Source organism: Hipposideros armiger, unplaced genomic scaffold, assembly GCF_001890085.2.
Source record: "Hipposideros armiger isolate ML-2016 unplaced genomic scaffold, ASM189008v1 scaffold_108, whole genome shotgun sequence".
NCBI lineage: Eukaryota > Metazoa > Chordata > Mammalia > Chiroptera > Hipposideridae > Hipposideros > Hipposideros armiger.
The window spans coordinates 468,910-496,608 of record NW_017731458.1 but is presented as its reverse complement, the minus strand read 5'-3'; the positions used below and the strand labels follow the sequence as shown (position 1 = coordinate 496,608).

At 46.1% G+C, this 27,699-nt stretch overlaps 1 protein-coding gene and 1 pseudogene across 1 annotated transcript in view; one reads left to right on the top strand and one right to left on the bottom strand.

The window, feature by feature from the left end:
• The window catches only part of ASIC2 (acid sensing ion channel subunit 2), a 296,973-nt gene that overhangs the window by 188,017 nt on the left and 81,257 nt on the right, over positions 1–27,699 (bottom strand). The window lies entirely within an intron of this gene.
• Positions 7,733–8,489, top strand: LOC109385089 (40S ribosomal protein S6 pseudogene; annotated as a pseudogene).

Below are 27,699 nucleotides of genomic sequence, written 5' to 3'. Positions count from 1 at the left end.
ACGTGGTGAATTTCACCCCCCAGCACAGATGGATCAGAGATGAGCATGTGATCCAAGTCAGGGTAATTATAGCCAATGAAACTCAATTCTAGTGTGTACGTGTGTGTGCATGCATGTGTGTATGTGTGTGCGCATGCACATATATGTGCATGTGTGCGTGTGCATGTGTGTACGTGTGTCTGTGCACATCTGTGTGTGTGTGTGCATGCATGTGTGTGTGTCCACACACACACTATTGAAGAAGTGGCCTTTCATTTCTACTGGACATGAAGCCGGAAGGATGTATTGGGCTGTCGGAAAAGTCATGACACATTTTTGCAACAAAAAACATAGAAAAAATACGTCATGACTTTTCCGACAGTCCAATAGAACAGAGAACCTCTAGCGGCCATTGTGAAGAGACAGTCTGGCCAAGAATGAAGCCAACACAGAGGAAGCAGAGTCAGAATAAGAGAAACAAATTTTGTCCCGGTGACAGCACTGGGTCCCTGGACTGAGCCATGACTAAAGGCCAACCAGCCTCCCTGGACCCAATAAGCTCTGTAGTTTATTTAAGCACATTTGACGGGGTTTTCTCACTTGCAAACAAAAGTGTCCTCACTGATTCAGAGCCTTCTGTCTCTACCCATCACCCTTCAGTAGACTCTTCTAATCCCTGCTCTGTGGAGTCTGTAGTTTTTTCTCTCCATACTTGGTTAGCAGTTTACCAACTGGATCTCCTCCTAGAAATGGAGCTTGGCCCCCGCAGACCAGATGCTCAGCCAGGCCCTGGTCCTTGTGACTGATCCCTCTCAGCGTTCCCTCAGCATCTGGTCCTGTGTGACCCTTGCATCGTCACCTGATACTGAGAACAGCACAACCTACAAGCTCTTGCCTTGTGCCCCTTGGAAATGCTGCCATCCTGAATCAGCAATTCCCAAAATATTTTCTAGAGAACACTGGTCCCATCAGATGCTCTTTTTTTGAGATTAAAAAAGAAAAGGTTTGCAATTTTTAAAAAGTTGATCAAGCCCTGTATTTCATATCCCTCTCTTGGAGACCCACAAGCACATTTGCCTATTAAAGGTTCTGGCAAGTACTGCAGTAAACAGAAGTGTTTGACATATCATACTTTAGTATGCTGAACCATATGTGACTAGTAAACATATTTCTGGTTGAAGGTATAATATCTCTAACAACCTGAATATATTTGGATACATTAACTAGAATTTGTAGAAATCCCTTGGACCTGGCAATTCATACAACTAGCCTCTTCCTGAAGGGGCTGGCCCTTCAGTTCTGATTGGGTCCTGATATCTCCATCCTGGCCTGGTAATACTGACATCGTTTCTTGCTATTATTTCTCCCAGTGTGCTCCAGGGCTGGGGCCACACAGGCTATGCTGTTTCTTGACATAGCGTTCCCATGATGACGGTGGTAGGAGACAATTAGATTGGGCTGACAACATTCATTCCTTTCTGGGCCATGAGGACACCTTGCTACTCTATTCTGAGACCACAGTTCAGATCTTGCAACAAGAGTGTCTGCAGTTATTTGTAAACAGGGAGCTTACCGCTAAACTATGATTGATGTTTCAAATTAAATGCTCTCAGGGTCAGGAAAGTAGATGAGTTTCCAAGAATCAGAGCCTGCCATGAAACCCACCAGGGTCATAAAAATGCGGACTGGCCAAAGGAGGCCTCCTGGAGACTCAAACCTGGATGACAGGGAGAGAGCTAAATTTCAATATATATACACACGCGTATTTTTGCTCTCAAAACAGCAGTGTCATACTTCCCAGGAAACAGAAATGCTTGCTTGGTATTGCCTCATAAATTCTCACAACCTGTGAGGAGGTCGAAGGAGCCAGTGGCCCAGGTATGATTAGTTCTGGGAAGAAAGAGGCGAGAGGGGAGACCACCACTTGTTGAGTACCTACTACATGCCAGGCCCCACGCTAGCTGCTCTGCATCCATGACCCTTTTTAGTCTTCATAAAATCCAATGAGGTGAATAATGCTTCTCTTTTGCCAGGGAGGAAACTAAGAGCCAGAAGGGTGAAGCCTTTTGCCAAACAGAGGCTCTGAGATTTGAATCCAGGCCTGGCAGCCGCCCAAAAGCTATCCTAGGAAGGGTTTTCTCACTGGTGTGTTATGGTACCGGGACGGCTTAGGGTGAAAATCCAAGGTGATCCAGATATATTCAGATCGGAGACGCTACTTTCAAACTGATACTAGATAAGTTATAGAGATCAGTATTGCCAGAGAGCTACCAGGCCAGTTTGCCCCCAGGAAATTATCTATCTATCTATCTATCTATCTATCTATCTATCTATCTATCTATCTGGTGTGTCCCAAGCAGTCATTCCAATGCGTTATAGTGAATAGTTCACTGGATTGGAAGCAAAGACATCAGGGACCCTAGTCCTGGCTCTGCTCCTTCCTAGCAGCATGTCCCCTCCTTCCTCTCTGAGCCTCAGTTTCCTAACCTGTAAACTGGCTTTAATAATTCCTTCCCTGCCCACTCGACAGTGCCAACAGTTGTGGCGTAAGGTTTAATTCAACCAGGATTTATTGAGCATAGACTATGTGCCGGGCACCCTCCCTGGTCTGAGGAGAGAGGCTTACAAAGGTGGGTCACATGATATCCCTCTCCTCAAGTGATTCATTTAGAGCAAAGGGGATGGACAGAGGTGGTGAGCAGTGGTTTACATTTCAATAGTGTTCTAGCGCATTCTCATTCATTACTTCGTTGCAAACATATGACAGCTGTCTGAAGTAGGCAGAGCAAATATTCTTATTCTCATTTGGCAGATGGAGGAAATGAAGGTTGCAGAAAGTAAAATGAGTGGTGACAATAACATCTAAAGTCTGTGCCCACAATTAATTTGCAGGGTTTTCATATGTGGCATGTCATCGACTCTTCAAAACATCTCTGTGTGATAGAACTTATTAGTATTAGACCTTATATTATTATAGATGAGAAAAGAGGCAGGGCCAGAGTCCAGAGTATCAGCTCCTGGAGAGGAAGAACCAGATCATCTTCACCTATATATTCTCAGCACCAAGTATGGTGTCTGGCAGTGAACGCAAACTCCCACACTCAACAGGAGAAAATCTAATAACCCAATTAAAAAATGGGCTAAGGACTTGAATAAACATTTCTCCAAAATCATACAAGGCCAGAAGGCACATGAAAAGTTGCCCAATATTATTAATCATCAGGGAAATGCAAGTCAAAACCACAATGAGCTATCACCTTACACCTGTTAGAATGACTATTATCAAAAACACAAAAGACAACAAGTATCTGAGGATGTGGAAAAATGGAAACCCTTGCACACTGTTGGCTGGAATATAAAACGGTGCAGCCACCAGGGAAAACAGTATAGAGGTTCCTCAAAACATTAAAAATAGAACTACCTTCTGACCCAGCAAGTCCACTTCTGGGTACTTATCTAAAAGAATTGAAATCAGGGTCTTAAAGAGATATTAGCACTCCCATCTTCATTGCAGCATTATTCACAATAGCCAAGATGTGGGATCAACCTAAGTGTCCCTCAACATATGAATAGTAAAGAAAATGTGGTTTATACATACCATGGAATACTTACTATTCAGCCTTTATAAAGAAGCAAGTTCTGCAATATGTAACAACATGGATGACACTTGCAAACATGCCAGCTGAAATAAGTCAGTCACAGAAAGACAAATACTTCTCTAAAATAGTCAGATTTATAGAATCGAAGGGTGGAATGGTGGTTGCCAGGGGCTAGGGGTGGGGAGAAACGGGGAGTTACTAATCAAAAAGCATAAAGTTTTTGTTAAGCAAGATGAATAAGTTTTAGAAATCTGTACAACATTGTACCTACAGTCAACGATGCTGTATTGTACGCTTAAATATTGTCAGGAGTATCTCACATTAAGTGTTCTCACCACAATAAAATGATTAATTAATTAATCAATTAATTGTTTCAAAAAACTCGCTTCTAACACATATCCCCTTTGACTTAACAATTTTGGTGTGGAATGGCCCAATCTTCAACTACCACTGTCTTGGTCTTTTTACCTGAGAGCTTTCTCTGATAACAAGAGCCCTCTTTTACCATGCACAAGGCAGACCCGAAGTGTCAGAAAGTTAATACTCCTGGGGAGCAGACCTGAATCACACTCTCAGGCATTGTTACATAAACACCTCCACTCCAAGGTTTCCAGTCAAGATGGCAGAGTAGGTAAATGCTGTGCTCACCACCTCTCAGGACCACATCAATTACAACCAAACCACAGAACAACCATTATTGAGAATTGCCTGAAGTCTAGCTGAACCGAAGCCCTACATCTAAAGACATATAGAAGAAGCCACCTCGAGACTGGTTAAGAGGGGCAGAGATGCAGAACAGGCTGGCCCCATACCCATGTGTGACCGTTAAAAATCAGAAGGGATATTACGCCTGCAGAGGTCCTCCCCTAAGGAGTGAGGGGTCCCAGCCCCTCCCCAGCCCAGGATGTCAGTGCCGGGAAGAGAAGTTCCTATAACATCTGGTTATGAAAACTAGCCGAGATTGTGGCTTAGTGAGACAGAGGGCGGCTGCACACCCAAGTGCTCCTCTTAAAGAGCCCATGCATGGACTTACTTGCTGATGGACTCACTTGCTCTGAGCTCCATGCTGGGGCAGCAGCTACAAGGGTGCCAGGGACATATGGGGAGCAACTGAATTGTCTAGTTTCAGGGTGAGGGCTGGAGGGGCAGCCTTCCCCCAGACAAAGGAGCTGGTGGAAGCCATTGTTTCTTTGTTCAGCCCCCCCTCTCCCTACATGCAGACACAGGCAGCCGCCATATCTGAATCTCCATCAAACTGCCTATCGCCTTTTGTCTGCCCCACACTAGTGATTTCCTGAGATCACTCCCCACTCAACTTTTGGGTACACCCAAGCCATTGCCAGTGGCTTTTCTGTATAAATGGCATGCCTTGGCTCATGCTGTGGACTTGTCTAAAATCTCTCAAAGGTTCACAACCCCCAAACAAGCAGCATCTGGCTTCAGCATGTCCTGTACCTTTGGCTGAGCAGCCCTAAGCCCAGCACTAGTGGCAGCCAGCCTTGGTTCACAGCTTGGCCTCTCAAGGTATCTTTGAGCACTATGCAGGCAGTGAGCATCTCTGGATTGCTTTGTGGCTCATGCCAGGTGAGAGGCCACAGACTGCAGCTGAACTTGGCCTGCAGTGGGTCCCTTTCAAGGAAACCCTGGGACTGGCAGGCCCAGTGGCCAGCTTTGGATTGGGCCATAGCATCACCCAGCCACCTCCAAGGACAACACACCCAAAGGGCAGACTGGGCAGGCACCAGAGCCCAGCTCAAGCGAGCTCTGCTCTGTAGGGTCAGCTTCTGCACAATAATTTCTCCACTGTAGTCACAGCTGGTTCTCACAACTAATCAGCCTGAAGATCAATCACTCCCACTGACATGCCAGCAGCAATCAAGTCTCAACTACAACAGGAAGGCATACACAACCCACACAAGAAACGCACATGGAGCACCTGCCTCTGATGGCCAGGGATACTGCACCACTGGGCCCCAAAGGACATCTATTATATAAGACCACTCTATTAAGACCAGGAGGCATAGGCTTACACAGAAACAAACACAAGGAAGCAGCCAAAATGGGAAGACAAGGAAACATTTCCCAAATAAAATAAATGAAACAGAGGATCTAATTAGCTATTTAGAAAATAAAGCAGCAGAAAACACTCAATCAGAACAACAAAAAGAAAAAGAATCCAAAAAATGAGGAGAGTTTAAGGGGCCTCTGGAATAACATCAAGCATATCAACATTCGCTTGAGGTACTGGAAGGAGAAGAGAGAAGAGAGATAAAAAAGAACTGAAAACCTATTTTAGAAATAATGACTGAAAGCTTTCCTAACTTGGTGATGGAAATAGATATATAAGTCCAGGAAGTGCAGAGAGTCCCAAACATCTAATGAACCCAAAGAGGCTCACACCAAGACACATCATAATTAAATTGCCAAAGGTTAAAGACAAAGAGAGGGTCTTAAAAGCAGCAAGAGAAAAGCAGTTGGTTACCTACAAGGGAGCTCCCATAAGACTGTCAGCTGATTTCTCAACAGAAACTTTGCAGGCCAGAAGGGATTGGCAGGAAATATTCAATGGGATGTAAAGCAAGGATCTACAACCAAGGTTCCTCTACCCAGCAAAGCTATCCTTTAGAATCGAAGGACAGATAAAGAGCTTCCCAGACAAGAATAAGCTAAAGGGGTTCATCACCACCAAACTAGTATTACAAGGAATGTTAGAGGGACTTCTTTAAGACAAAAAAAATAAATAAAATGGCAATAACTACATATCTATCAACAATTACTTTCAATGTAAATGATTAAATGTTCCAATCAAAAGATAGCATGGCTGAATGGATAAGGAAACAAGACTGTTACATATGCTGCCTACAAGAGACTCACTTCAGACCAAAGACACACACACAGACTGAGGGTAAAGGGATGAGAAAAAGATATTTTACGAAAGTGGAAATGAAAAAAAAAAAGCTGTGGTAGCAATATTCATACCAGACAAAAATATAGACTTTAAAACAAAAGCTATAACAAGGGACAAAGAAGGACCCAGTAATCCCACTTCTGGGTGATCATCTGAAGAAACCCAAAACACTACTTTGAGGGGACATGTGCATCTATATGTTCATTGCAGCACCGTTTACAGAAGTCAAGATGTGGAGGCAACCTGGGTGTCTGTTGATGAAAGAATGGATAAAGAGGCGGTGGTACATATATACAGTGGAATATTGCTTGGCCATGGAAGGGAATGGGCTCTTGCCATCTGTGGCAGCATGGATGGGCCTGGGGAGTACTGTGCTAAGTGGAGTGTAAGGCAGAGAAAGACAGATGAAATGTGATTTCTTTTATATGTGGAATCTAAGAAAAAAACAAACAAACAAAACAGAAACAAATTCATAGATACAGAGAACATTTTGATGGTTGCCAGATAGGAGGGGGGTTGGAGGTATGGGTGGGTGATAAAAGGGGAAGGGGTTTAAGAAGTACAAATTGGTTGTTACAAAGTAGTCATGGGGATGTAGGGTGTAGCATAAGGAATATTGTCACTAATATTGTAACAATTATGTATGGCATTAGATGGGTACTAGATTTGTTGGAGTGATAGATGGGAGGGGGTTGGGAGGCAGGATGAAAAAGGTGAAGGGATTAAGAAGTACAAATAGCAGTTACAAAATAGTCATGGGGATGTAAAGTAAAGCACAAGGAATATAGTCAATAATATGGTAATAACTATGAGTATGTATAGTGCTAGGTGGGTACTAGACTAGTCAGGGGGATCACTTCTTAAATTAGGTAAATGCCTAGCCACTATGCTGTACACCTGAAATTAATATAAAATAATACTGAATGTCAACTGTAATTGAATTATTTAAAAGCAGGGGCAAAAGGTGAAGGGGAATAAGAGGTCCAAATCTCCAGGTTTAAAACAAATAAGTCACGGGGATGTAATGTGCAGCACAGGAGAGATAGTCAATAATATTGTGAGAGCATTGTATGGTGTCAGATGGTTGCTGGACTTATCACAGAGATCACTTCCATAGGTACATAAATGTGTAATTATTGCGTACACCTGAAACCAACATAATATTGTACATTAGCTATATTTTAACAACAATCTTAAAAATACAGCTCTTTTTCGTGGCACCTGAGAGGCCATCGGCTGCTTCAGGATGAAGCTGAGCATCTCTTTCCCAGCCACTGGCTGCCAGAAAACTCATTGAAATGGATGATGAACGCAAATTTCGTACGTTTTATGAGAAGCGTATGGCCACAGAAGTTGCTGCTGATGCTCTGAGTGAAGCATGGAAGGGTTATGTGGTTCGAATCAGTGGTGAGAATGACAAACAAGGTTTCCCCATGAAGCAGGGTGTCTTGACCCATGGCCATGTCCGCCTGCTCCTGAGTAAGGGGCATTCCTGTGACAGACCAAGGAGGACTGGAGAAAGAAAGTGCAGATGTGTCCGGGGTTGCACTGCGGATGCCAATCTGAGTGTTCTCAACTTGGTCATTGTGAAAAAAGGGGAGAAAGATATTCCTGGTCTCACTGATACTACTGTACCTCTTCGCCTGGGACCCAAAAGAGCTAGCAGAATCCGCAAACTTTTCAATCTCTGTAAAGAAGAAGATGTCTGCCAGTAGGTTGTGAGAAAGCCCCTAAACAAAGACGGTAAGAAACTTAGGACCAAAGCACCCAAAATTCAGCGTCTTGTTACTCCACAAGTCCTGCAACACAAACGTTGGCGTATTGCTCTGAAGAAACAGCGTACTAAGAAAACTAAGGAAGAGGCCGCAGAGTATGCTAAACTTTTGGCCAAGAGAATGAAGGAGGCCAAAGAAAAATGCCAGGAACAGATCGCCAAGAGAGCTTCTACCTCTAAGTCTGAGTACAGTAAAAAAAAAAAGAGATTTTCTAAGATTACCAAATAAATAAGATCAGACATAAAAAAATCTTTTAAAAATAATATAAAAATAAATAAACACCCCACTCCCTCAGCCTTCAGGTGGGATATCTGCGAGGTACGTGTTCCAGCCTAGCTCCCAAAGTTCTCTGTGGAAGGAAGGTCCAGTTGCCCACGGTGCTAACTTGCTCAATAATGCACTTGCTTTGATTAATTTCCTTTCCTGTCTTACTTTCTACTTCCCCTTTGCTATTTCCTGGGATCATCTCCCAAATAAACTACACGTCCTTTTTCCAGGGTCTGCTTCTAGAGGAACCAGATTAAGGCTGGGTTCAGTAACGGCTCATGGAGTGAGTGAGTGAACGAGTGACTGGAAAATGACAGGATGCGTCTCAACCTTGACCCCTAACTAGCAAGGTTGAGGGAAGGGGTCAGTTATAGTGGGCCTCGATGTATTTGCTTCATGACGACTGAGGTGAGCTTTTAAAGGGGCTGCATCGTGCCAGCTGGAGTTGGTGTGAGGAAGCAGAGAAAATATGCTAGGAATCTTGTGCTGGCGTGGTTGCTAAGGTTAAGGTCAGGCACGTGATGCCAAGCTGGGTAATCGATCTACGAGGAGCACAGGACTCCCTTGGTTAGGCCCCCTCCCTTGGCTGCCCAGGTCTCTTGGAACAAAACCCAAACTCCTTACTCAAGCCTCGCCACACTCTCCAACCCATCCCAGGTTCCTTTGTACCCACTTGTTCCCTGAACACATGGAGCTCTTCCTCCCTCGGGGCACCTTTCTTCATGCTGACACTTGGCCCGCAAGGGTCATTCCCCCAGAACTGTGCCTAACTCACGTTGCCCTTTGCCTTTGTGTTTCAGCTTAAAAGAGACCTCCTTAGAGATGCCTTTTCTGACCAGCCAACCTACTCACTCCTGTCACATCACCTCATTCTATTTTCATCATAAAATCTGTATCTGTAGGATATTTATGATGATGATGATGATGATGAATTTGCTCTCTCCATAAAATGCAGGTTCTATGAGAGACTTTTGTTTTGTTCACTGATGCAGCCTCAGCACTTGTAACAGGGCCTGGCACATAGTAGGCGCTCAGTAAATATTTGTTAATGAATGAACAAAAGAATGAATGACGAACTGCTAAGAAGATGGCAGCGGCAGAGGTCTGGAAGAATGCTGGGTGGGAGGGCCAGTGCCTTTGGCTCCCTTTTCATGCCCTGGTGAATATTTATTTGGACCATCTGGCTGTCTTTACAGGACTATATGAGCTGGAGAGGGTAATGTCAATGACTCAGCATCACTTGAGTAGGGGTAGGAGAGTCAGAGCCAGAACCTGGGGTCCTGACCACAAAGCCCATGCTTCTGAGGACCCCTGTCCTGTGGGCATCCTATAGGGTCATTCAGCACACCTGAAACGACCTTCTGACCAGGTAGCCCAGTCTTCTACCATGCCACATAGATAGAGGGCATTATTTTTGTTGCTCTGATATCTCAAACTTTATTTAGAAACTGTCCCAGTTTTATCTCTTGCTGGCTTATGAACAAATATATAGGTCGGCCAGACAAATTATTTGCTTTTAAAAACATGTCCCATAAAAAGGAATATCATTCCATCCCCCGCAAGGCCTCTAGACCATGGTGTTTCAGCCTCATCGCTATCGACATTTTGAGTTGGATCATTCTTTGTGGTGGGGCCTGCTCTGTCCTGTGCTCTTTAGAATGTTTTGTAGCACCCCGGCCTCTATCCACTAGATGCCAGGAGCTCCCCCAGTTACAACAACGCAAACTGTTTCCAGACACTTCCAATTGTCCCCTGGGGGACAACAATCGCCCCATTTAAGAACCACTGTCCTGAGCTATTGGAGGGCAGGTACTAGGTCTATTTTGCTCATGATTGCATTGCCAGTGCCCCATAAATATTTGCTGGAAGAAAGGATGAATAAATACGTGACTGAGTGAATGAATGCCCGAATCCAGCCTGTATCCTTGGACTGCGCTTACTGAGTCACCCGACCTCCTGTCTTCCTGACATCACATTGTCCGCCAGCCTCACTGACCAGTCAGAGCTCGTCTCTGGTAGAGTTACTCCATCTGGCTCCCCCAAAATGATCTCTAAATAGGAAGCAGGTCCCAACAGGGTCTGTCTCAGCCTTGTGCACAGAATCCAGAAACTTCTAACTTGAGCCCTCAAGTGAATCAGGGAAAGGAGGCAGAGTACGGGAGTGTATGCAACAGATGTCCCCATCAACTGGGGGTCATTCACACCCTTTGGGATCCAACCCAAGAGGTTGCAGCAGAGGAAGTTGCTGAGTTGCCATTTTCCCTGCATCTCCCATAGTTCTGCATCTCACAGATACCGGTAGAACAAACATCTATCAGGGAACATTATGCTGTATTATGAAGCGACTGCACTCAGACCCCAAATAAGAAAAAGGGAGGCTTCTATTAGACTTCAAGCAGCTCAAGTTCACTGCTAATGAAAACAGGAGTGGCATCTGAGGCTGAGCTCGCTGCCTCACATGGTCTGGTAAGTATCTTAATATCTCCAGATTCCTTCTTGCCTTCTAAATTGTATGCATCCCTTCTGACATTTAGGAGTCATCATCTGTGATGCCTGCAAGGCCGAGCCACCCTGAAAATTCTCCATCTGCACTGATTTTCACCTCCCCTCCCTAACCCGGGTTGAGCTAGAATCTCTTAGACTGTTGAAGCTCACCCTAGATGGATGAGATTTGAGGCCAGCTGCAGACCTTTCAAGGCACAATCCCCCCTCATCCCTATTTGCTTTGCATATGTTCGGAGATTTCATCTCATTTCAACAAGTCCTGACTGAGTGACAACCTTCTAAGCACCAGGAATAGGGGGGTGTAGATGATGGAGAATGAGACTTGGTCTTCCCCTCCAAGGAAAGCCCCCCCCATTTATTGAGCACCTACTGTGTGCTTTGTACATAACCTCACAGTAACTTCTCAAAAGAAAAAGGGGTGTGGGCTGGTAGCCTTGTGTCACAGTTGAGAAACTCATGTGCTTTGAGTCACAGAGCCACTTAGGGGGATTCTAAGAAGGCCACTTTCCAAAGCCGAGATGACCGGGACAGACAGCCTTAGCTGTGTACTACAAGGAAGGATGAAGGAAATGCCTCATAAAAGTATAAGCAGTGTTCTGGGGAGAAGCAGAGAAAGAAAAGATTAATTCACTTGAAGGACTCAATGGGTCTGGGCTTGAAAGAACACATACTATTTTGATTGATGGAAGATGGGGAAGGTTCCAGGGCTGAAGGATAGTGCATCCAACAGCACAGGAGTGCATGCCCCTTCAGTGAAGCAAGGCACGCATGAAGAGCGATGCCAGTGAGAGATGGATGCAAGAGCCGGCGGCGCAGCCCTGTGCTGGAGTCAGCCTGCATAAGCTCAGGAGAGCCCGCTGCTCAGCCTACCCAACTCAGGGTTCAGCGAGGTCAGGATGGTAGCTTGAAATCAGCCATGGTGGGAACACTGACACCACGGAAATGGTCAGGATTTTTTACCCTCAGAAACCCATTTGCAAAACATTCACCAGAACACACTGAGGGCTGGGGGACACTACCTCCCACGTGACTCCTGGGACCCACATCTCATAAAACAATGGCAGGTTCGTAATGCTCTTGATGGAGGCGAGGGCTCCAGGAAGGTGACGCTAGTGGCTGGGAATCCAGATCTGTGGTTTAGAAAACCAGAGGTGGCTGCCTCTTCCCCGCCTTTTCTTTTTCCCTGCAAAGTAGAAATGCCCTATCAAAAGAGAAGTAAATATCTCCTTAAATGAAAAAAAAAATCAAAGTGAAGACCCGACCTGCTGGAGTTTCTCAGCAGGGAAGCAGGCAGCGCACACAGCTCCTTCCATCTATTATGGGCGTGATTACATTATCCCGAACTCACTTATTCCGAATTCTTTTACCGTAGATCAGCGCTTTGCCTCCTCCATTACTAGCTAATCCAAATGGACCTGGTGCAAACTTAATTTCGAGGATAATGGAGGTCCAATCTGCTTGTACAATCGGCTCGCTCTTGCATCCGTACAGCATTTGCTGACTCCTTAAAATCAGCGAGGCTGCACCAGACCAGCACATCCTCCCGATGATGAAGCAGCAGCGTTCTGGAACCCCCCAGCACCCCTGGCTGCCCATGTTAAATACCTACAGTACCCGGGCAACAATGCTGAGTGTTCAGTGGGAACTGTGCCTGACCGATCCCCAAAAGTGAGATAAGAGACTTGCATTTAACAGAAGAGGAAACAGGAGTCCAAGGAAGGCTGAAAAACAAACAAACAAAAACCTGTCCAAGGTCTCAGAGTTAGCCAGCACCAGAGCTAGGATGTGGAGCCATGTTTGTCTCCAAGGCTCATACTCCTTTAACTACCTCTTGTTACTATCTGTGGCCAGCTGGATAACGGCCCCCACTGATATCCACATCCTAATCTCTGGAACCCATGACTGTTACCTTATCTGGCCAAGGCGGGTGTGATTATGTTAAGGCTCTTTTTTTTTAAGATTTTTATTGGGGAATTGGGGGGATGGGAACAATGCTGGGGGATTGGGGGAAGGGGAACAGACAAGTTGCTGTCCTTTTGTTCTTCAGTCTAGTTGTGGAGGACGTTGCTTCACTGGCCCAAGTTGGCACCATCATTGCGCTCTTCCCGGGCGAGGCAGATCAGTCGCTGGCTTCTGGATGGCCGCTCACGCTGGCTGCTGGCTACACACAGTAGCCCATGGCAACCCACTGCCACAGGGACTGCAGCCTATGCCATCGCCGGCGACTCACAGCAGCCCAGCTCCAGGTTGAGCTGTTGTTCAGCATCTTAGCTGTGGAGGGCAGTGTCACTGGCCCTCATATGTGGGATCCGAACCAGGGCCCTCTGGCATCCCAAGCCAGCTCTTAACCATCACGCCACTCGGCCGGCCCTATGTTAAGGTTCTTGAGATGAGGAGGTTATCCCGAATTTTTAGGTGGGCCCAGTGGAATCACGAGGGTCCTCAGAGAGAGAAGGAAAGCAGAGGAAAATGTGACTGTAGAAAAAAATAAAGGCAATGTGATGCTGGAAGCCGAGATTGGAGTGATGTCGCCACAGCCAAGGAATGCCAGCAGCCTCCAGATGCTGGGAAGAAGCCCAGAATGAATTTTCCCCTGGAGCGCCCAGAAGGACCCAGCCCTGCTGACACCTTGATGTGAGCATTGTAGGGTTAGAAGAGGGAAGGCTAAAACGAGCTGCTGGCCTCCAGAACTGTAAGACAGTTCATTTCTGTCGTATTAAGCCACTGTTTGCGGTCACTTATGGCAGCAACAATAGGACACTCACACGCTTCCCAAAGCAGGGGGAAGAGAATCGAGTGGAGATGACTGCGCTGGAAACGCATGGGGATGAAGCCGGACTTCCAGGAGTCCTCCCTTCTCCGTCATCCCACCCGTCAGCCACACTGACCTCCATCTGAAGCAATGCAATCTGTGATTAAGACAAGCATGCCTTGACCCCCTACGGGAAGGGAAGGGAAGGAGGCAGCTGAGTGACAGAGGACAGCACACTGGGCTGGGCCACTCGGGCTCTGTCTTGGCTCTGCCAGCCTCTTGCTGTATGATCTTGGGGGAAGCACCATTTCGCTCAGCTTCTGAAGATGGCATGGCTTCTCAGCTCCAGCTCAAAGGCTTTGATATCTACGTGCTGAACAAAGGAATTAACAGACGCTCAGACTGGGTAAAATGTTGAGCCCACCAAAGGCGCATCCAAAACGTACTCTGTGCAGATTATTCTTATTCATCGTTTATGAAAACAGGTTCCTGAGGCTCCCTGGGGAGGCCTCAGAAGGGTGTAGGCTGGGAAACCATCCCTCAGGGAGAAACTCCAATGCATATTAATTTGGGAGGCTTTCTCTGGCTGTCATGGTCACAGATTGGTCCTATGAAACGAAGGCGGAAAAAAAAATCACTGGAAAGGCCAGCAACAATACTTGCAAGTCTGCAAAAGTGAAGGCTCTGAAGGCGCTGGCAGGGATGAGAAGAGGTGGCAGTTGGAGGGATGAGATGGACGATGATGGTGCAGGTGTCCGCATGCTAGATTGCCAGCAGCGGCGGAGTTCTAATGGGGTTCTTCTTTTGGCCACTGGAGGCTGGGTCTGGCAACAGTGCAGCGATTACTCCCAGGCTTGGGACTAAAGCTCAGTGGGCTGTAGCGTGGCTTCACTGAACACCATGACCCAGGATTTCAAAGGTCTAGGACCTAGTTCAAGTTCTGCCATCATCTTTTTTTGGGACTTCGAGTATCTTAAACTTTCAATTTCAGCTTCCTGATCTGTTCCGTGGCTGAGTATCCTAGCTGCCAATGTCTTGGAGCCTTCGTTTATTCGATTGGAAAATGGGGTTCCTCATCAGAGGGTTGATGGAAGGTTTGATGAGAAAGCATACCCGAGTAGCACAGGCCCTGGAATGCGGATTCACTCCCTGCCCCTGCAGGCTTTCTCACAGGCTGGAAGGATAACAAGACATGACAGGGTAACAGATGTGAGTGTGCTACTGCCACTCTTTCTCAAGGTGGCTGGATCTAGGCAGCGTGCTCACCATTGGGTGGAAAGCGTGTGCACTTCCCCGTCCCCAACCAGCGGCTAGTCTACCATGTTCAGAGCAAAGTTCCCATGCATCTTTCCCCATCCAAGTAAGCATGGTGTTCACAAGGAGTGGGGCCGAAATGGCCAAAGGCCTGCTCTCCGAGCCCTGCAGCATCCCTGACTCCTGCCTGAGGCCTCTGCCAGCAGCTCTGGGCTCCCGGCAACAAATTAGAATGTCAAAGTGATATGGGGTCAGGTTGTTACATCCTGCTGAGCCTACAACTTCTTACTTGCATCCCTGGTTGACTCTTCCCCGTGATGCAGCCTCTGCTCAGGCAAAAAATACAGCACTGAGCTGCTGGCTGAGGCTGCCTGCCCAGAGATGGCACCCTGCTGGGCCAACTTCTAAGGGGATGTGGGCAATCTGTTTGCCTTCTGTTCTCTGGGGCCAGTAGAAGCTGTGTGAAAATGGGTGGGGTGTCAGGGTTTCCAGGCACCACGCTCATCATCTACCCCTTCCTCCCTAGGTTGGTGCTGGGTACTATACCTGGGGAATAGACTCATTACCCTCAAACCTCAATGCTGAAAGCAGGACTCCTCAAACTTGACTGTGCATATGAATTACTTGGGGGTAAAAATGCAGATTCTGAGGCTCTAGGTCCAGGGCAGGGCCCATGATTTTGCATTTCTAACAAGTTCCCAGGGGATGCGGGAGCTGCTGATCTCCAAGTCACAGGGGCTAAAAGGGTCACCTTGAGGCAATGACAAGAAAAGAAGGAAGTAGAATTGCATGTCTTCTATATGCCAGGGGCTGGCCAGGTGGGTGCAATTTGCTCCCTCTTTTAATCCTTACCTCAAATTTGCAGGGTGGAGTTAGAATCCTAATTTTACAGACAAGGAATAAGAAGCTGGCGGGGGTGGGGGGNTGGGGGGGGTGGGGGGGGGGAGCTACAGACACGCACCCAGAGTCACACAGCTGGCACAGGACCAGGGACCGAGTTTGCGTGTCTGGCTCACGCGCTCTGTCTACTAAGGTGTTTCCCTACAAACACCCGGCTGCAATTCACAAACGAGGAAACACATCTCGTATATAAACATATGGAACGTGCTTGGCCTCATTCTTCATCCAAGGGACACAAAGCCAAATGGTGTGAAATGATTTCCAGCCAAAACAAAATAGATATTTAAAAATAATAATTGCCCGCGGGGCAAGGTGGGGTAAAATGGGGGTTCTCAGACACTTCTGGGGAGAGTGTAAAGTGGGGCAATTGATGGGGAAACAGGTGGCACATTTATCAAGAGGCTTGGAAATGTTCCTAGCCTTCAATTCAGTAATTCTGCTTTGGGGAATCCTCCTGAACAGAGTCTGGAAATACGCATGGCCCAGGATTATTCGGGATAAGGAAACAGCAGAGACCGTGTAAACATCCAATGGTAGAGGAATAAGATGTAATCTATGGAACGCTCCTACAAAGGAGTTTTATGTGGTGTGTGTGTGTGTGTATGTCATACCATGAAAATGTTACTGTCCTAAGGGGGGAAGTGGCTTGCAAAATGATACATAGCAAATAATCTACTGATATTTAAAAAAGATACTTAAAGCTACATCGAGAAAAAAGACTGCAAGGAATTAAGTCAACGTGTTAGCGGTTAGGTTTGGGTTGTGACACCAGGAGTGATTATGTATGTTCCAAAACGTCTTTAATGCACACGTGGCTTTTATAGTAATGTTGTAAAAATGTCCTTTCAAATGAAGATAGGTCTATTGCACTTAATCCAATGACTTAAACGTCAGATGTACACTCAAGTTTTATCAATTATTCCTCAGTCACTCACTGTCTCACATGGTGTTCAGAGACAAGTGAACTTCACTTCTGATGGATCACTGATTGCTGCAGCTTCAGTTTCTCTGTCCCCAGCTCCTATGGTTAAATATGTCGTAATGTCTAAGCAAACACTCAAGTCACCACGAGTGTCATACATGAAAGAGACCTTATGAGTGATCATTCATTCCTTCAATGGACTGGGCTCTCTGGATGCTGAGGCACAAGACAGTTTGTAGGGCCGGCCGAGTGGCGCGATGGTTAAGAACTCGCTTGGGATGCCAGAGGGCCCCGGTTCGGATCCCACATATGAGGGCCAGTGACACTGCCCTCCACAGCTAAGATGCTGAACAACAGCTCAACCTGGAGCTGGGCTGCCATGAGTCGCCGGCGACGGCGTAGGCTGCAGCCCCTTTGGCAGTGGGTTGCCATGGGCTACTGTGTGTAGCCAGCAGCCAGCGTGAGCGGCCAGCAGCCGCAGTGAGCGGCCGTCCAGAAGCCGGCGACTGATCTGCCTCACCCGGGAAGAGCGCAATGACGGTGCCAACTTAGGCCAGTGAGGCAACGTCCTCCACAACTAGACTGAAGAACAAAAACGACAGCAACTTGTCTGTTCCCCTTCCCCCAGTTCCCCAGCACTGTTCCCATCCCCCAATTCCCCAATAAAAATCTTTAAAAAAAAAAAAAAAGACAGTTTGTAAATGGCCTCCAGTCCGGAAGAAGAGAGAAGCACATCAATTATCATGGTCCAGAGCAGGGGTCGGCAAACTTTTGAGACGGAAGAGCCAATCCTGTCCCTCACAACAATTTAAGAGTTCTTCAAGAGCCATAAAACAAATGAAATCACCATTATGTGAATAATATCCTTTAAAAATTTTATAAATGAAACTATGATAGTTTTATTTTCATTTTCAATTTTATTTCAGAGCCACACGTATGTGCCGAAAGAGCCGCATGTGGCTCGCGAGCTGCAGTTTGCTGACCCCTGGTCCTGAGAGAGCAGACTTTCAGGGCCGTTTTGCGTGGGGCATAGTGGACAGGATGTCAAAGGGGCCCTTTCTGCAAGAGATGTCTTAAATGAAGTGGGGTTAGGCAAGGAAGAGGCAGAAAGGCGCTCCAAGCAGTGTTTGCAAAGACAAAGGGGAGATATTGAGAGCATGGTGGGTTCAAGGAGCCACCCCAAAGTATGGCCTGGCCTAAGGGTGGCGTGCCTTGGGAAGGGAAGAGATGAGTTGGGAATGGCTGGGAGGCTGAGATTGTCAAAGGCTGTAGATGTCATGCTGTGGAGGTTGAGTTGTATTGATAAGGTGATGGGAATCCCAGGAGGGTTTTAAAGAGGAGAGGACCTTGACCAGATTGGAAATTAATGAAGATCACTCTGGCTCCAGAGTGGAGATGAGACAGTGGGTGTGGGTAAGCGACCACCAGTCCGGGGATGTTTCAGTAATTTATGTGAGAAACAGCGAGGGGGTGGCAGTGAGGATGGAAAGAGCTAGACAGCTGGGAGGGAGATTTAGGTGGTAAATCAATAGCTACAGACTTTGCAAATTAATCCGTTTGGAGGGTTAGAGGGAGGGAGGAACTCTCTGGTTTCTGCCTTGGGCAACCGGGTAGGCTGTCAGAACATTTGTAATTGCTAATTTATGTGTTTTTTGCAGGCTCAAATTTCAGGGTAAATTAGAAGGTCATTGGATTGAACAAAATATTTAGTCATAACCTTTCAGGAATATATACAGCTCTTGAAAGTGTGGGTATATGCACAGACCAATGGCCCGTATCATATCCACAAGCCGCTGTGAAGAGGTAGAGGCCAGCTCTTCCTGGTGCCTCGGGAAGGGCCTCAGCCAGCACTCAGGTGCTTCACATGGAAAAGTGAAGTCAAGACGCTGGCTCGGCTGGTCGAGAGCTCTTGCTCTTAGAAGCAAAAGGTGCTTTTGCACAGAGGTGTGTCCTTTTGATGGATGGCTACCCCAAATCAAGGCGGGGTATGGAGGGTGGAAAGAGAGAAAGTTACGAAAGTACCGTGGTTTCTGGGAAGCTCTCAGCTGTGTAAGGCTGGGCTTCTGTCTGCAGGTCACCTTTCCTCACAAAGCAGAAAGGAATCATGAATTTGTGATTTGCTGTCATATACTTGTGAACTGTGCGCACACAAGCGCGCACGCACATTGTACAGATGGGGGTCGGCACGCTCGAGCAGTCTACTTTGCAACATGATGCTGGTGATGGCCAAGCCAGACCCGAGCCTGAGCCTTCAGCTCCTGGGTGCGTCCCCCTTCCTACACGCTACGCTGAACGCGTTTAAACATTTTCTGTCCGTGCCACTCCCCCAGAGCATTTTGGAACCTACAGCTTGGTGTCTTGGAAAGATCCCAGATTCTAGCTCCAAACAGAGCTGGGTCTGATCCAGGTTCTCTCTTCCAGGGGAGGGAACTCCTCTCTGACCCTTAGATTTCCCTTCTGTAAAACACAACGACAGCATTGCCTTGTAGGCTGGCTGTGAGAAGTAAACGAGATAACGCAGGTAAAGTACTTGCATATAAAGTACTCGCATATAGTAGGGACTCAATGCCTGTGACAAAGCTGTTAAGGAACACCCACTGGCCCAAGGGCATGCTGAGTAACAGCTTGCCTTCTGGGTCTGAGCACAGGGACCGTGAGACAGATCTATGGGTACATGTGCCCACACAGAGGTCCTCCTGGAGTAACCCAGCTCGGTGATAGTCCTGTGTAATATGGTAATTTCTGCAGCAAATCTCCCATGATGGTAAAGACAAAGTCCTTTTTGCTAGACAGTGCAACTCACGCTTTTCAGTGTTTTTGTTAAAAATCAATTAGCCTTGCTGTTGACTGGCACAGAACCACAGCTGTGCTCACTGCACTGCAAGGGGCTGCCTCCGAGTGCATATGGATATCTCATCCCTGGGCGTCTGGAGGCCTGGCTGGGGCCTGGTGCAAAGGCGACTTCCCGATGCTGCAGGCCAGGCCCAGGTCTTGTGTGCGAGCTGTGCTCACACCCTCGCTTCCTCACTGCTTGCTCATGATCTTGGAAAAGTCACCTACCACCGTCCTCAGCTGTGAGCTTGTGTTCTATTCATCTGTGCATTCTCAGGGTCCAGCCCAGAGCCTGGCACAGTAAGGGCCCAAAGTCCTTTGGGTGAATGAAAAAAAAGGATTACATGTCTCCACTTCACCTTCCCTAAAAAGCAGATAATAATTCCTACCTGGAAGAATGATATTGGCGATACGGAATAGAAAATGCCAAGCGCTGTGCTTGGTGCATAGTAGGTGCTTAGGATGTGGCAGCTTACGTTATTATTCATATCATTATTATGAGTTGACCATTGCCTCTGGATGTAACTGTTTCCTCTACTATAACTGGTAGTGTGCCTTACACATAGTAGGTGTTCAGTTAATGATGGTGGATTTTTCAGACATATTTTCCTGCTTGCTTCCAGGTTGGAATCCCCATGCGACCGCGTGGCTCAGGGCATCTGTCTTGCGTTTTTTCCTCACCCCTTCAAGGGACCTAGTGATAAATGAGGGCTACTGTACTGATGACTCAGGATCTGCTACAAATATTTTCCAACCCCGCCCAAGTAAAGAAGAGCCCAACCGGGCCCAGGGAATTATTTTCGGCATTTTCTCCAGCTATTCTAATCTTTCACATTTTGCAGTGGGTGGTTAGAGCTGGTGATTTTCCTTCCTTTTGTGCAAACGAGACCAGAATAAACAGCACAGGGTGAGTCACTTCAGACTCTTAGCACTTCAATTACTTAAAAACTCAAGGGCCTGATGAAGCTTAGAATGTCACCTTCTTCAGAGCAGCCACGAGCAGATGGGAAATGCTCCACAGCCTAAGTAGTTGATGCCTTCCCGGCATAGGAAATCTGCTACTGGCTAGCTACTAGCACTCCGAGAGAAGAGGCAGAAAGGCAAATCGGCCTCCACAAGGCACCCCCGAGATGCCAAGTATTTTGCACACATTTCCTATCGCATTTCATTTCATCTTTACCATGACCTTAGGAGGTCATACACTTAATGCCTATGAGGTAATAAGTACCAGCCCACATATATGTCTTGACAACATAGGTGTCAGGCCCCTCTTGGCATGTTACATCCATTATCTCCATGAGTCCTTGTAACAATTTGGAGGCATAGTTATGCTGCCTCCGTGTCATGGGTGAGAAAACCGATGCTCAGAGCAGTGAATGGGGAAATGAGAATTGAACCCGAGTTTCTGTGTATAAAGCCCAAAGTCGTCAAGTCCTGTGACTCCCAAACTGTGTCCCAAGGAACTCTGAGGCCTCTTGAGATGCTCATAGGTAATTATCACAGGAGGAAAAAAAGAGGTTTTGAGGTCCAAACAAACGGTTTGGGAATTTTTGCATGCACAGTCCCCCTATTAGAGTCAGCACATGTAACTTATTAAAGGCTCTGAGAGATCTTATGCTAAAGAAATGCGTTGATTCTGTTTAGCCTAACTATTTCTCTAACTTGCTTGATCACCATTCATCCATTTGTTCACACGTTCATTCATTCCCAAAGCATCTGTCACCATCTCATGGACCCCTGGGCTCTGCAGAGCAGGGCTGTGGATGTGCTACACTGTTCCCCTGCCAGAGGACTCACAGAACCATACAGTTTTGGTGCAGAGCTCCCACTGGGGTCGGTTTTTGGAGTGGTGGGGGATACCCAATCAAGAAAAATCAGAATTTAAAAAACTGCTGCCATTTTCTTGAATACCTGATGAGTAACAGCCCTGCTAGGGTCTTATCTGACACTTTGAGTTAAAGAGGCACTAAGAGGTCCTCTAGTCTAACCCTGTAATGGAGTCCAGAGCTTTCACTCCATTTGCTTACAGACCTCCAGGGGCAGAGAGCTTGCTACCACACAAAACAACCTGTTCGACAGAGAAGGCAGCTGTTAGAAAGGCCTCCTTATGTTGACACGGAATGTGCTCCCCAGCACTCTTTACACCTCTTACCTCTGCGAGCTCTAAAAAGTGTGAGGGCCACTGTCACTTCCCCTAGGCGACTGGAACTTTCCTCTTCTCCGGGCTAAACATCTTCACTTCCCCACTGACATGGTTTCCAGCCCCTCGGGAGAGGTAGATAAATCGGGAAAGGACATGGACCTTGGGACTTGGGAGGGGGTCCAAATCTTGGATCTACTAACTAGTACCTTGGCAATTTATTTAATTTCTCCAAGTCTTTCAGTTCTTTTATCTACGAAAAAAAAAATTATATGTACCACATAGAATTTTTTGAGGATTAAATGAGATAATGTATGTAAAACACCCAGCACAATCCCTGGCATTGGGTTCGTGATCACCACATGTGACTGAGCTCACCTCTTCACTTCCTCCACCTTTCTAGCCCCTCTGCTCAGCCTGTGTGGCACGCGCAAGCCTGTGTGGCATGCGCAAGCCTGTTATATTACCCTCTTTGGGATGCTCAAAGCATTCGAGGTGTAGTCACACCCCTAGAATAGACAGTGATAGTAATTCTTCTCTCCTTCGAGAAACTGGTTCTAGTCCTGGTTCTGCTGTGAACCCAGAAGTGGTCCTGGCCAAGTCGCTTGCCCTCTCTGGGTCTTGGTTTCCACTTCTGAGGCCCAGCTCGGTGTTCTGGGGTGCTCAGAAATGTTCAAATACTTTTCTGTATTATGTAAAAGGTCAGCAAATGGTCCAAGTTTCAGAAAAAAATGGCAAGAAACATTTTAACTCCAAACAAAAGAAACAGAACCTTCAAGGACCAGAAACCAGTGTGACTGATCTTTTTACTTCCTTCTGAAAGACTTGACCATGTCGTGTGAGTTTATCTTCAATTATTCTTGAAAGATGGAGAAACCTGGCCCATTAGACTGTGGGTAAAGATATTAGGCTTCTAGGTTTTGTTCCTAGTTGGCACTGAAAAAACCCGAAGTTATTTAAGATGTTTATTATAAAGAGGGCTAAATGATATAAATTCACTTCTTTTAGATTTGTCTTTGTAAAATAGCCATAATGTGTATTATGAAGAGTTTACTAAGTTATTTTTTGTTTGTTTGTTTAGACCAAATAGAATATATTAATTTATTTGAGATTTGAAAGGCAGACATTGTACAGGAAGATCATAAGATTTTTTTTCCTGAAAGTTCATCTTAAAGATAATTATTTAGAATTTAGAGTTCATTTCCTCATAAAAGCAAAGTTATAAAGGGTGGTCAGGTGCCCGGGCTAGCCCTTTAGATGCTTTTTTAACCCACTACCATTTTTACTTCTATTTTCAAGTGATTTATTTCTTACTGCCTTCTGCAGTCTGCCCAACGTTTGGGGTCTCTATTATGAACTGGGTGTGTTGATTTTTTTTGGGGGGGTGGTGGCTATTCCGGGTCATTCCATAAGATAAGCAGATTCTCTGTAGTGCCACAAAGAGAAACTATGGTGACATGAAGGGCATGTAGTTAAAAAGAAACATGGTGACTCGGGCAATTCTTGTGCTCTAGCCACAACTTTATGGCTTATCATCCACCCTGGCAAGAATTAAGCAAAAACCCCCAATGAATTGATAAATAACATGTAATATATCCATACAGCAGGATATTATTTGCTAATAAAATGAAATGAAGTACTGACACATACTACAACATGGATGAACCTTGAAAATATTATGTTAACAAGCCAGTCACCACAGACTATATATTGTATGATTCTATTTCTACGAAACGCCGAGAAGAGACAAATCTATGGAAACAGAATAGATGAGTGGTTGCTTAGGGATGAAGAGAATAGGGAGAGACAGGCAATGGGTATCAGTTTGTTTTTGGGGGGCATACATGTTCGGTTCTGGTGATGGCTGCACATCCCTGATATAGAATATACTAAAAAAACATTAAATTGCTCATTTTCAATAGGTGAATTGCATGGCATGTGAATTATATGTCAATAAAGCTGTTCTTTCAAACAGAACTAAGAAAAGCAATTGAGGGAATATTTCTCTCCTTCCTGTGCTCCAAAGAGAGTTTTCTCTCCTTCTCTGTCTTGGTGCTGGCATGCTGTTCACATAAATATACAGGAATGTTTGTAACATGGGGATTTGTAATTTAGGCAATACTTCTATATGTCTCTTAAGAGAGAGCATATTTTGTAAAATATTATCCAATAAAACTACTGTCTGGCAGCATTCATTCATTTACACAAAAAACTTTTCCTGATCATTAATTCTGTACCAGGTAGCCCCCCCCCACCCCCATCCCCTCACCTCCTCTGCCCCGGCAGGGATCCAGGTTCACACCAGGGCACCAGATTCTCACCAGGGACCCAGGGTCTCATCAGGGACACAGGTTCACACCAGGGATCCAGGTTCTCACAAGGGAATCAAGTTCACCAGGGAGCCATGTTCAGAAAAACGCTTTGATGTGCTCAAAGCCCTCATTATCCCCATTTCACATTCCAACCTGCATCTGAAATTCATCCAACTCCCCCCTCCCCCCTTTTCAAATATTTGCTCTTTAATAGCAGTTTCTTTCTTTTTTCTTTTTAAGGGGAAAGCAAACAAACATTCAAACATTTGATGTAGTCAACTAAATTCGTGTACTTTATACAAAGATTTCTAGCATGGCTTCAAAGACGAACATTGCCTGGCGCACTTTACAGAACATTTGGTGTCAGACAGGAGCACTCATAAGACAAAGAAGCCTAGACCTGAAATGTTCAAGGTAACCACCCATCACAGCTCTCCAGAGACAGGGAGAAAAGGGTTCCTGAAAAGATAATGTGAGTGGGGTACGGTACCCCAATTCTTATTGTAGGCCTCCCCTGTACCAGCGCCAGACACTGTACTAAGACCTAGGTGGGGCTGGGGTCACAGATGACCCTTTGCCTTGGAAGGTCAGAGTTTGCTGGGGAGAACATCAGTGACGGGGCAGAGAAAATGCCGGTCATAGACACCTGACTTTGGCACGTGACATTCTAGGGGACGAGGGTCTGAGTATTACTGCAGGCACCTCTGTCTCATTTCTTAGCAAGGATTTGACTCACAGACTGGCATCTGGAAAGAGCTCCGTTTGTGGATTAGATGAGGCTCAGACACATTGTCTCAATATGGAAAGCAACTTCAAATGCAAGCCAGAAACACAGTGTCAGGTGTTGTGCGTGTAAACTTGGCAACACCCAATCACAAAACTCACAGGGCTGCGCTGGAACTGGAGTTCCCCCTCCGCCTCATGTTAATTACTGTGCTCCTGCTTTCTGGTCCCTGAATTATTCATGAGTCCAGATATGAAATATGATGATGGTTGGAAATCTCCAGCTGTGGCCCCTGAATGCACAGATGCTGCATCTGTTTCTGGCAAACACAGACTGGGTTAAGGAACTCACAGGTCTCAGGGCTTTGGGGGAGCAGGAGGTAGCAGCGAGGGGAACAGGGAGGCCAGAGAAGGGAGAGAAAAGGTAAAGCGATGCTACTTCTCAGAGATGGTGGAAGTGAGTTGAACAACGTATGGGCTAAAATATGGGGAGCAAGAAAATAGACCGAACTACAAGGAAGTGCTGGATAAAGGTCAAGTGAATGAATGAATGAATGAATGATGCTAGAATGTTCACACTTGAAGAGAGGGGAGAACACGGGCCTTTGCTGGGTGCCTGCTTTGAGTCATTTATTTAATTCTCACTGCCGTTAAGTGAGGTGAGGTGCATGTGGACACACACCTGTTTCATTAATCCCCAGGACCCTATGATATTGGTGTTCATATCACTGCTTTACAGTCCTGGGAGCTGGGGCTACACAGGAGACCTGCAGTCATTGGCTAGTAGTGGGAATTTCAGATCACACTGTTCCATACCCCACTGGACAGACACTGACTTGGGGGACAGGTGGGCAAAGCTATGAACAGCAGGTTTTGTTGGGAGAGCACCATCACAGCCCTCCCCCATCCCTTCGGAGGGGGAGCAGTTCTGCGGATAACCTGCCCCTTAGCCCGAGTGTGATGGGTAACTGACTGCCTCTTTGGTCCTCTCCATCTATTGCAACCTCTGCTGCTCTCTGGGAGAGCTGGCATAGGGAAAGCACCTCCTGAGCATAAGTAGGTTAGTCTGTTTTTGGAGGGCAACTTGGCAGTCTCCGTCAAAATGAAAAACTCCTGACACCTTTGACTTGGCGACCCTAGGGGAGTACTCGAACACATACAAAATGAAGCATGTACTATGGTAATGTCTGTGATAGAAGAAACCCAAAACAACCCAAACATGCAACAACAGGAGGAAGAATAAATACAATACTCTGTACAGAAAGGCTGTGGCCAGAAGTCAAGACACTGATCCTAGCTCTGCCTCTCAGTGTCTGTGTGATTTGAGCCAAGTTATAACCTTTTGGTGCCTCAGTTTTCTCATCTGTAAAATGGGTATAATGATAGTACCTACAGTGTTCTTGCAAAGATTACAAGGGTTAATAAACTGTAATAATTAACAGTACTCCATAAATATGAAATCATTAATAAGATTCCCTCTCTGTCCTGCCTCCTGCCTCCAGTCCTCTGAGACTGAAGTCTCTCCCTCTGGCCAGATGGCCATCTAGCCAGTTCTGGTCTCAAGGGACAGCTGACCACATGGAGCTAAGGGGTTGGGACTGTCTACTATCTTCAAACTCAGAAAGTGAAGAGTTACCAGGATAGTATAGCTCTGAGCAGTCAGCTGAGGCTTCAGTGGGAGCTGGACTACATGGCCAGCAGGCTCTGGCTCCCAGGCTAAGGTAACACTGGCCAGGGTCTTTGGTCTCAGCCAGCAGCAGCCAGGAGAGGTGAGGAGGTATAGGGGTTTGTGCCTCTGGCACTGGAAGGGAGCAGGGAAAGGAATTTCCATAGCCCCAGTCACGGATGTGGTTACTAACACCCTCTCTGACATCATCACATCAGACTTTCCTCCTTCATCATCACTTCCTCCTTCATTTTTCCCCCCAATTCATTATCAAGAATCTGTAGTAATCCCACTATGTGCCGGGGAGCATCATAAAGATCCTGGGCACACAGAGGCAAAGACGACTCCTGCTGTGGGAGGAGATCATGATCAAATGGGAGAGACAGACAAGGAAACAAATCATTACAATCGTGAGCTGCATGCTTTATCATTGATTCCCAGCTTCTGGAAAAGTGCTTAGTGTGTAGCAAGCTCATGCTAATATTTATGGGATAGATATACACGACAACATAATCTGTACGAGGTACAGAAGCAGTACACACCAGCTCTGCTGTGGAAGCAAGAAAGCCGTAGAAAGTGACATATGGATAGGGTTTTAGAGGATGAATAGGAGTTTGCTAGGTTGACACCATTTAAGATGTCTATGATATAGCTGCAATTATAAATTTGGAGGCCAAAGAAAGACAGTATGACACAAGTTCTCATGTCAACAAAGGCAGAAGAAAGTAGGACACAGAGGTTATGAAAAGCTTTTCTCCCCTTCACCCCCAGTCACTACGGTAACTTCCTTCATAATCCTTATTGCAATTCTACATAGTTATTTGTTTATGCGTTACCTGCATCTGTTTCTCTGGCTCCTAGAACAGTGTCCGGCTCATAGTGCTCAATAAATGTTCATTGAGTAAATGAATAAATGAGGGAAAAAGAAGAAGAAGGAATGGGCCCTCAGTACCCACAGCCAAGGACACCCTCCCCGTCTAGGCAGATCTGGGGCAGTGCTGTCCAACAGAAATACAACGCAAGCCTCAGATGTAATTTCAAATTTTCTAGTAGTCATGCTTTAACAGCTAAAGCAGCAGATGGAGTGAATTAACTAATTCAATTGATTAATGAATATTATTTTATTTAACCCCTTATATCCAAAGTAGTATAACTTCAACACATA